The sequence below is a fragment of the Ovis aries genome, chromosome Y (assembly GCF_016772045.2).
Source record: "Ovis aries strain OAR_USU_Benz2616 breed Rambouillet chromosome Y, ARS-UI_Ramb_v3.0, whole genome shotgun sequence".
Classification (NCBI taxonomy): Eukaryota; Metazoa; Chordata; class Mammalia; order Artiodactyla; family Bovidae; genus Ovis; species Ovis aries.
The window spans coordinates 21,656,878-21,668,351 of record NC_082741.1 but is presented as its reverse complement, the minus strand read 5'-3'; positions in this window follow the sequence as shown (position 1 = coordinate 21,668,351).

Genomic DNA, 11,474 nt, shown 5'->3' with positions numbered 1-11,474 from the left:
GTGTCTGATTTCCGTCCTCTTAAGGGGGGGGGGGCATGGTGGACACTTTTTATTTTTATTTTTTTTTGGCTCCCTTGTTCAGTTGCGCTGTGGGGAGGGAGGGATGCTGCAAACAAATAACACCTGCGTGTGCTTTCAGCGTCTCAGACCCACTGGGCCTGCCCCTGCTCACGATGCACACCGCTCATGCTCTACGTTGCTCCAGGGTCTGAGGCCGGCCCTAGGCTGCACGCACCTCCCAGGTCTAAGCCGAACTCAGGTTCGGTGCTCAGGTAAGCCCTCAGAGGCACAGATTCGGTTGGGACTGCCTTTTGTGTCCTTCTGACGTCCGAGTAGCTCAGGTGGGTGGTGAGCGCGGTCACGGTGACTTATCGCCATTCCCGTGTCCGCTGCTAGTTTTCTGGATGTACCACTGGTGCCCCTTGTGAGGTGGATGGTGACTGTCCAGAACCCCCAGAAGCCGTAGCAAAGAAGCCTGCTTGCAGTTTTGTAGGTAAAGTCTCTCCCGGGCTGTGATCACCCCCTTCCAGCCCATACGGTTCTGGCTGCCAGTCACCGGCAGGGAATGGTCTGTAACTGGCTATTTCTGTTCCATCCTTTGTTCTGTGTGTGGTTCTGGTGGTATTTTATGTTCGGGCTTTTCACGTGGTAGCTATCCCACAGTCTGGTTTGCTAGTGCAGGTTCATTCGTTGTGGTTATGTGCGGGGCGTTCCTGCCTGATTCTTAAAAAGCACTGCAGCCCACGCCTCCTGCACCTCCCTGCCCTGCCCCCACTTGCTAGTGTCGGATGCAGGCGTCTGTGCTGCTTTTCTGCTGGGGGAGTTACTGTTGGGCTTGTAATCTGTTGGTTTTAATTATATATTTATGTTTCCTTCCTGCTACGTTGCCCTCTGTGCTTCCAAAGCTCGCCACAGACTCGGCAGGGAGAATGTTTCTTGGTGTTTGGAAACCCCTCTTCTTAAGATTCCCTTCCCGGAATGGGATTCCCTTCCCGGGATGGAGCTCCCTTCCTACCTCCTTTGTCTCTTTTCTCATCGATAGCTTTTTCCTGGCCATCACTTTCAGGCTGTATGTGTCCCTAGGTATGAGATGGTTTTCTTGCAGACAGTATATTCTTGTATGCATTCACCCAGTCTTTGCCTTTTCATTGGAGCATTTAGCCCATTTCTGTTTAAGGTAGTTGTTGATAAGTATGATCTTCTTACCATTTACTATATATTTTGTGGCTTTGTTTTTATAAGCTTTTCTGTTTCCTATGTAGAGAAGATCCTTCAGCATTTGCTGAAGTGCTGGTTTGGTGGTTCTGAACACTAACTGCTTTTGTTTGTCTGTAAAGCTCTTGTTTTGTCTTTTGAATGAGAATACTATCCTTGTTGGATAGAGTAATTTTGGCTTTAGGCTTTTGCCTTTCAGCAATTTAGGTACATCCTGCCATTCCCTTCTAAGCTGAAGAGTTTCTATAGTAAGATCAGCTGTTATCCTTATGGGGATTCCCTTCTATGTTATTTGTTGTCATTCCTTTGTTACCTTGAATATTTGTTCATTGTGTATATTTATTTGTTTGTTTGTTTGTTTGTTTGTTTTTTTGATTAATGTGTCTTTTGACATGTTGTGTCTTGGTTTTCCCCCTATGGGACACACTGGGATTTTTCATTTTAGTTGTGTGTTCTTTTTCCCATTTCAGGGAAGTTTTTAACTATTTCCTCCTCAAATATTTTCTCATGCCCTTTCCTTTTGTCTTCTTTCTCTGAGAAACCTATGATTTAAATATGGGGGCATTTAACATTGTCCCATAGGTCTCTGTGATTATCTTCATTTCTCTCTTGCTTTTTTTTTTTCCTGCTCTGCTTCATTTATTTCCCATATCCGAACTTCCAGCTCACTTAGTCTTTCTTCTGCCTCAGTTACAGTACTGTTCCTGTTGCCCAGAGTGATTTCTATCTCAGTTATGTCATCGCTCATTATTGATTAACTACTCATGATTTCTTCCAGGTCCATTTAAAACACCCCTTTCATCTTCTCAATCCATGCCTGAAGTCTATTTATCTGTCGATCCATTTGTTTCCAAGACATTGACTATTTTTGTGCTGAACTGTTTTTCCTGTAGACTTCCTACCTCCTCCTCTTTCACTGGTTTGTTGATTTTCATTGTATTCCTTCATCTGCTGGATATGTCTCCACCTTTTCATGTTGTTTCGATGACTGTCTTCGAGGTCTATTTTCTGCACACCGGAGGGCCATCATTGCTATTAATTGGGTGGTCTCCTCCAAGTGAATGTGGTGGGACCAGTGGCTTGTGTAAGTTTTCTTGTTGAGAGAACTTTTTGTTGTTGTTGTTAAAGAGGATGGCTGTTGATCTCACTTGTTCTGAGAGTCCATGCAGTGTCCATTAGGGACTTAGAAGGCTCTATTACAGCTTCGATTCCAGATGAGCTACTTCAAATCCTCGAAGACGATGCTGTGAAAGTGATGTACTCAATAAGACAAGAAATTTGAAAATCTCAGCTGTGGCTCAGTTGGAAATGGTCAGTTGTCATTCCAGTCTCGAAAAAGGCAATGCCAACGAATGCTCAAACTACCATGCAATTTTACTCATCTCACATGCTAACAAAGAAATGCTCAAAATTCTCCAAGCCAGGCTTCAGCAATATGTGAACCATGAACTTCCAGATATTCAATCTTGTTTTAGAAAATACAGAGGAACCAAAGATCAAATTCCCAACATCTGCTGGATCTTCGCAAAAAAGCAAGCAAGTTCCAGAAAAACATCTAGTTCTGCTTTGCTGAGTATGCCAAAGCCTTTGAGTGTACGGATCAAAATAAACTGTGGAAAATTCTGAAAGAGACGTTAGTACCACACCACCAGATCTGCCTCTTGAGAAGCCTGTATACAGTTCAGGAAGCAACAGTTAGAACTGGACATTGAATAACAGACTGGTTCCAAATAGGAAAAGCAGCACCTCAAGGGTATATATTGTCACCCTGCTTATTTAACTTCTATGCAGAGAAATGTGTGGCTGGAAGAAATGCAAATGGGAATCAAGACTGCCAGGAGAAATGTCAAAAACTTCAGATATGTAGATGACACCCCCCCCCCCTTATGGTAGAAACTAAAGAGAGACTGAAGAGTCTCTTGATGAAAGTGAAAGAGGAAAGTGAAGAAGTGGGCTTAAAGCTCTACATTAGGAAACCTGAGATGGCATCCTGTCGCATCACTGCATGACAAATAGATGGGAAAACAGTGGAAATGGTGGCAGACTGTTTTTTGGGGGGAGGGGGGGCTCCAAAATCACTGAAGATACTGACTGAAGCCATGAAATTAAAAGACGCTTACTCTTCCTAGACAGCATATAACAAGACCAGAGGCTGACTGCAGCTCAGATCATGAAATCTGTATTGCCAAATTCAGACTTAAATTGAAGAAAGCAGGAACAAACCGCTAAACCATTCAGGAATGACCTATCTCAAATCCCTTATGATTACACAGTGTAAGTGAGAAATAAATGTAAGGGACTAGATCTGGTAGAATGCCTGATGAACTATGGACGGAGGTTCATGACATTGTAAAGGAGACAGGGATCAAAACCATTCCCAAGAAAAAAGAAATGCAAAAAGGCAAAATGGCTACCTGAGGAGGCCTTACAATTAGCTGTGAAATGAAGAGAAATGAAGGCAAAGGAGAGAAGGAAAGATATACCTATTTGAACACAGAGTTCCAAGGAGAGAGAAGAAAGCCTTCCTCGGTGATCAGTGCCAAGAAATAAAGCAAAGCAATAAAGCAAAGCAATGCAATGGGGAAGACTAAAGATTTCTTCAAGAAAACCGGAGATACCAAGGGGGCATTTCATGCAAAGATGGGCACTATTAAGGACATAAATGGTATGGACCTAACAGAAGCAATAGGTATTAAGACGAGGTGGCAAAGAATACACAGAATAACTGTACATCAAAGATCTTCACAACCCAAATAATCATGACGATGTGATCACTCACCTACATCCAGATACTTGGAATGTGAAGTCAAGTGGGCCTTAAGAAGCATCACTATGAACAAAGTGAGTGGAAGTGATAGAATTCCAGTTGAGCTATTTGAAATCCTAAACGATTATGCTGCGGAAGTGCTTCACTCAATATGTCAGCAAATTTAAAAAACTAAGCAGCGGCTCAGGACTGGGAAAGGTCAGTCTTCATTTCAATCCCAAACAAAGGCAATGCCAAAGAATGCTCAAACTACTGCACAATTGCACTCTTCTCACACGCTAGTAGAGTAATGCACAAAAATATCCAAGCCAAGCTTCAGCAATACACGAACCATAAACTTCCAGATGTTCAAGCTGGTTTTGGACAAGTCAGAGGAACCAGAGATCAAATGAGTGTATGCACCACTACTTCTGATGATGCATGCAGCAACTACTGAGGTTGAAATCACGAGTTTGCATTCTGCTTTTACTAAGAATTGAATTAGGACAGGTGCACTACTTAGCTTGCACTCTGGCACATACATTACAACTCTAGAGCATAAGTATCACAACCACGTGCGTCTGCACTCCGGACCTGGCATGCGGCAACGACTGAAAATGCAAGAAACTTTTCACAGTTACTGACCCCTGATTTGAAACCACTGCTGCTGCTGCTGCTAAGTCACTTCAGTCGTGTCCGACTCTGTGTGACCGCATAGATAGCAGCCCACCAGGCTCCCCTGTCCCTGGGATTCTTGGGGCAAGAATACTGGAGTGCGTTGCCACTTCCTTCTCCAATGCATGCATGCATGCTATGTCGCTTTAGTCTTATCCGACTCCATGCGAACCTATGGACAGTAGCCCACGACGCCCCTCTGTCCACGGGATTCTCCAGGCAAGAATATTGGGGTGAGTTGCCATTTCCTTCTCTTATGTCAAACCACACATGCTACAAACACTGAGCTTGCCCTCTGGAATACGCGCTTGTTGATACTGAGGCCGCCATCTAGAGAACGCTCGCAGGAGCTACTTAGTTTCCAATCTGCATCACCCTTTCTGCCACCATTGAGACTATTAACAAGCTTTAGAACAAGTGCATTGCTGTCACTGAGACTGCACAGTAGAGCATACATCCCATCACTCCTAAACCCGGGTTCTTTAGGATATGGCCTACCACTACTGAGCCTGTCCCTAAAACATGCCTGTTGTAAACTCACATACACTTTTGGTGTATTACGCTCTGGATTCTGCATCCCTGCACTACTGAAATTGCCTTCCAGAACAAGAGTTCATCACCGGCTGAACTTTCACTCTGAAGCATGAACATCACAATCATTAGCTTGTTGCTTTATAGGTAAGTCAGACCACTACTCAACCTGCACTGTAGTTCAGGTGTGCCTAAATAGTTACTGAACTTGCACTCTGAAGTTTCCTTCTGGAAACAACTGAGCCAGAACTCCTGTAGACAGAGTGATTTTAAACACTAGAAGACATGGTACGCCTCTCCTGAGCATGAGCTCAAGTGCAGGCATCCGGGCTCTGCTGAGAACATGCTCTAGTTGCACACATGCCAAAGTAACTGAACGTGCAGCTGGGGGTACAGATCTCATGAATACAGAGTGAGCACATTTCATCATGGGTTTTGCGCTTCTGAGGTTTACTCAGAAGCATATCTTCCATCGTGACTGCGTGTGCCTTCAAGAGCCAATGTTCTGACACTACGGAGACTGTGCTGTAGAGTAAGAATGCCTGAACTACACAACTGCACACTGAATCATGCACGCCAGCAGTATAAATCCTAGCACTGCAGCACACTTGTCACTTCTGAGTCCTTACACTAAGCAGGCATGGCACAGCTAGTGAGCATGTGGTCTAGAGCATGTGTGTGGCCATTACTAATTTCAGACTCGGAAGCCTGTGTCTTGCCACTTGTAAGCCCAGGCCCCCAAATATTCATGCTTCAGCTACTGATATTGCACCCTGGTACACTCCTTTATCACTGCTGAGACTGCGTTACAGAGCATGAGTTCCACTACTACTAATCTTGCTCGATGGCCTGGGTGCTTAAACCTGTGAGCCTACACTCTGCAGCTGAAAATTGCCAATGACTTGGCTTGCCGTCTGTTGCATATTTTCCCCACGCTTCTTCCTGCACTCTGGAGCACCTACTCCAGGAGGCTACTTTCTAAAACACATATCATCTCCACGAGTGAACCGTCATTCTAGATCAACTGTGTGACCACTAGTGACCTTGAATTCTGAAGTGTTATCTTAACTTCCTTGAGGTATTGCTCGAGAAGGTGTGTGCAACAATTACCCCAGTGACGTTTTATACCAGACATTTTGCTGCTAGTCATCCAGCACTCTAGACTGTGCAAGCTGTGAGTAGTGTACCTGTATATCTGTGGATGACGTGCCACCACTACAGACCTGGTGTATACTTCATATGTCCTGCCTCAATTGATCGTGCGTCACCATACACATATGCCACAACCCTTGCGCTTGCACTGTTGAGGGCTTGTCTTCCCTCTACTGAGCTTGTGTGGCAGAGCAGGTATATCACATTTTCTGAATTGGATCTCTGGATATGCAACCAAAAATAAAAACCCAGCTTTCAAGAGAACATGTCCCTTGCAGTCTGCACTCTTTTTCCTTTGGGAATTTTAACTTGCTTTGCTACTGTGTCTGACACAGATATGCCGACCTCACTGTGACTACAGGCCAGCCAAATGGGAAAGGGGACAGAATGAATCAAATTCCCCTTTTGATCACTCAACAGGAGGTCCACAGGCACCAGGTCTCATTAACTATCTCTGCTTCTCCAACTGCAGTCAGTGCTACACAGGGCCTGCTTCATGCTTGCCAGGGTCTCTCACCAAACACAGGCATTTTAACGGCTGGCTTCCTTGAGATGTCCCTGGGCTAGGTGAAAGCACTCTGAGACAGTGTTCCTTCTCCCTTGGCTCTGTGCCTGCAGTGAATGTATGCCTCTTCCTCAGCTGGGACATGAAGCCACAGCTCTTCACTGATTAAATCCCGTGTCTGGTCCAAACTCACATCGTAGCTTCTCCATCAACCTCCACTGCACGCTTTCAGAGCCAGGTTATCTTAGATCAGCCCAAGAGGCACTTCAGAAAGTGACATTCAAATCTGGCTATATAGCTGATACTGAGATCTTCAAGGCATGAAAACACTTCAAAATTACGTTGCTAAAACATTCTACAGATTATATGTATAGGAGAGCTTTCGAACTTACAAGTAACATCAAATACCAAAATAGGTTCTTACTTTTCCTTTCTCCACTTCTCTCATTCTCTCTCTCTCACACACACATGCACACATCCTTTTTACATGTTAAGACAATTACACGAAAAACAGATCATAGATTTTTAAATAACATCTCAATATGCAGATCAAACAAAACTGTACTTCCTCTATTTAAAACAAAATCACATAAATTACCCATTGGTTTCCCTATATTTGATATTATTGAATAATGCTGTAAGTTGATCTTTTTGTTTTTAATGGGGTTTTTAACTTTGACTGAAATACTTGCTTCAGACTTACTGAAGGCAGAATTAACTATTTTTTTTTTTCTTTTTTTGACCTCCTCCTTTTAGATTTGGGGGGTGATGTTTCAAAGTCAGATGTGTTCACAGTAATGGATGCTACTTCCACCAATCCTGGCTGAAGGGGTCCCAGTGATACCTGAATAACAATTTTTGTTTCAGGAGACAATCCTTCTAGCTGCTTAGGCTTCTTAAACATTTGATGACACTGGGTCTTGTGCTCCCTTTCCTCTCTGGAAGTTAAAAACTGTAGCTGACATTTGCAACACTGGTGAAACTCTTTTCCCAGTGCCCTCGATGATGTCTGCATGCTGTTGCAGTTTGAAAAATTTTGAGACAAAACGGGCAAAGTAAATTATTGGTGTTACCATGGTATGCTCTGAAATGTGCATCCACATCTGCAAAAAATGATGATCTGTAACTGCAAACCTGGCATACATAGGGCATTTCACCAGGCTTATGATTGTCTTTCATGTGCTCTAAGAGAACCTGATCTGTCTCAAAGGACAACTCACAGATGTGACAGACTGCGGAGGGCTCCTGGGCCGTGTGGACACTTTCAATGTGACACTGCAGCTGGAAGGGAGTAGGAAACTGGCGGAGGCAGTGCTGGCAGGTGGTGTGGGTTTTCCAGCTGTCACCTCTCTGCCTCTCAAGTTCCAAGTGGTGCTTCATGTGATTCATAAACTTGACATTTTTTAGAACTTTCAAACAGCTGAGGCATTTAAACGCCGTGTGGGTCTTCGGTTCTGGCTGCCCAACTCCTCCATGCTCGCCATAGTAGAAGTCACGAAGTAACACAATCAGATTTCCTTCTGTGGGATCACCAATTTTGTCTGGACTTGCCAAACTTGGAAAATCAGTTTTTGTCCGTCCACTTTCCCCTAAAGGTCTTACAGGCTTGCAATGAACACTGTCCTTTGGAAAAGGTGTTGGACAAGGTTCTCCATTCTGAACATGGCTTAGTGAGGTATGGACACGGTCTGGTGTGCTTTGCTGAGTGGTCTCTATATGAAAAAAACGTGACGGGGAGAAACCTAAAGAATGTTCCCCTACAATGCCATCACTGGGTTTAGGCCTTCTGGGATTTCTGCGATTTGTTTCACAAGGGGAAACTCGCTTTGATACATGAGGACTTTTATTCATATCTCCTGCAGAAACTGCTGTTTCTACTGGATGCTGCAATGACCTTGTGAAGGTAATCAAGGAAGAACATAACTCCTTCGAAAAGCCATCAGGCACTATTTGTGGTGAAAGATTTTTATAATCAGCTTGAGACGGAGGTTCAATAATAATAGGACTACCTGTTGATCTTGAGTCAGAGTCAGACACTGGCAAGACAGTCTTTGCTTCTGATGTAGGAGTCACATGACTAACAGGCTGTAATCTGTGAGCGTTACCTCTCCTGAAGTGACCACACCTTTTTCTCCTTGAATAAGAACCTGGGGTATCTCTGTTCAGTATGTTTGAAACGACTGGTTTTGAAGCTGAGCTCATCCCAACAAAGATCACGTCAGCATCGTCATTTCCATGTTCCACTCCAACCAAGATCACTTCATCATCATCATCAGCATCTACTTGTTTGGGCTCTCCCTCCCTTTTCCGTACTTCTGGCTCTTGTTCTTCTTCACGTAACATACGTGGGAGTTCCATATTTTTAATACTTTTTTATTCTTAGAGGGTGCGGCCACAAGTCCCAGTGCTTCCTTTATACAAACTGCCACCTAAGTGTAAACATACTACAGATTAGTTAAGTACAGAAAAATGGGCTATTTGATTATCTCCAAAACTCTAGAGTACTTATACACACCCTTATCTTACAGACAAAGACACTGAGTGTCAACCAGACTCAATGACAGCTGAAAAAACTACGACTACAAGTCTACATGGCTCTAGAATCATAGCTTTGTCGCATGTTCAATTTAACCTCTTCTACTTAAAAAAATAAAGAGGGGGGGAAAAAAACAAAACGCCGCACTGATCATTAGGTGAAATCACATGTAAAGGAGAGTATTTTTACAAAAGCATTGTTCTACAGCGTTTAGAAGCATGGACTTTGGAGTCAAAGGAGATTAAGTTGGAATTCTAACTTAACCACACACCAGTTGCGTCTTCTTGGGCAAATTTGTAACTTTTAAATGTGTTTCTGTATCTCAAAGACAAACATGCTTATTTCTTAGACTTAAGGTTAACAGCTTTTTTAAAAGCATCAGCTATTCAATGGCATCTTGTTTTGTAGTAAAAATGGAAGAAAATGTATCTTAAATGCACATTACAACCGATCCACAAATTCTAATTTCATAAATGTTAACAAAGAAAATAGGTAGCAAATTCAAAGTATAATCTATCTATACCTAGTTAACAAACAGCATAATTCAATGTCAAGCCCTTAACACAGGCCTAGGAAAAGGAGAATGGGCTCTCTTTGATAATCTCACCCCAATTCCACACTGACATATCCTAAATTTCTCCCTCTAATCCTCGCTAAACGTCAATCCAACAATGCTTCATCCTTTATGCCACATGTCTCTTCCCCACATAGCATGCAAAGTGTTGCCATTCTTTCTCTCATACCAATATCAGACAGAGATATCACTCACACACACACACACACACACAAACACACACACACACACACACACCTGATATCCCTTATGAATACAGGTGAAAGAGTCCTCAACAAAATACTGGCAAACAAAATTCAACAGCATATAAAAAAGACTGTATACCATGATCACATGGGATTTAGGGAGGTATGCAAAGTTGGTTCATTATAGGAAAGTCAATCAACATTATGCCATTTTAAAACAATAAAACAAATAACACATCTGCCTGAAGATAAAGCATTTCCTTGAATCTAGCACCGTTTCATAACCAGGGTTAAAAGAACACTTAATACTTAAGAACAGAAGAGAACTTTCTCAATCAAAGGGCACCTGTAAAAAGACCCACAGCTAACATCATACTTAAGAATGAAAAACTGAAAGCTTTCCCTCTAAGACCGGGAACAACACAAGGAAGTCTATTACACACTTTGGCTCAACATTATACTGGCAGTTTTACAACCAGAGCAATCAGGTAACAAAAGAGAATTGTTGCTGTAGTTTAAAAAAAAAAAAAAACAATGAAAAAACAAAAAACAGCCTTCAGAATGGAAAGGAAAAAGTCAAAGTATATTGGAGATAACATACGTTTGTATAGAAAATCTTGAAGAAAACACAAGTATTAGAATTAATATAAAGCTTACAGAATAGAAGACAAATATTTTAAAAGTCAACCACATTTTACACTGTAGCAACAAATGTTGTTGAGTAAATACTTGAATCTACACTAGCATTCAAAAGAATACTTAGGAAGTCAGAAAGAGGAAGACAATATATTCTTTTGAATGGCTGAGTAATACTCCACTGTGTATATGTACCACAGCTTTCTGATCCATTTATCTGTTGGTGGACATCTAGGTTGTTCCATGTCCTGGCTATTATAAACAGTGCTGCGATGAACACCAGGGTACATGTGTCTCTTTCAATTCTGGTTTCCTCAGTGTGTATGCCCAGCGGTGGGATTGCTGGGTCATATGGCAGTTCTATTTGCCATTTTTTAAGGAATCTCCACAATGTTCTCCATAGTGGCTGCACTAGATTGCATTCCCACCAACAGTGTAAGAGGGTTCCCTTTTCTCCACACCCTCTCCAGCATTTATTGCTTGCAGACTTTATAGGAATCAATTCTAATGAGACGGATGAAACTGGAGCCGATTATACACAGTGAAGTGAGCCAGAAAGAAATACACCAATACAGTCTACTAACACATATATATGGAATTTAGAAAGATGGTAATGATAACACTGCACGAGAGACAGCAGAAGAGACACAGATGTATAGAACACATTTTTGGACTCTGAGGGAGCGGGAGAGGGTGGGATAATTTGGGAGAATAGCACT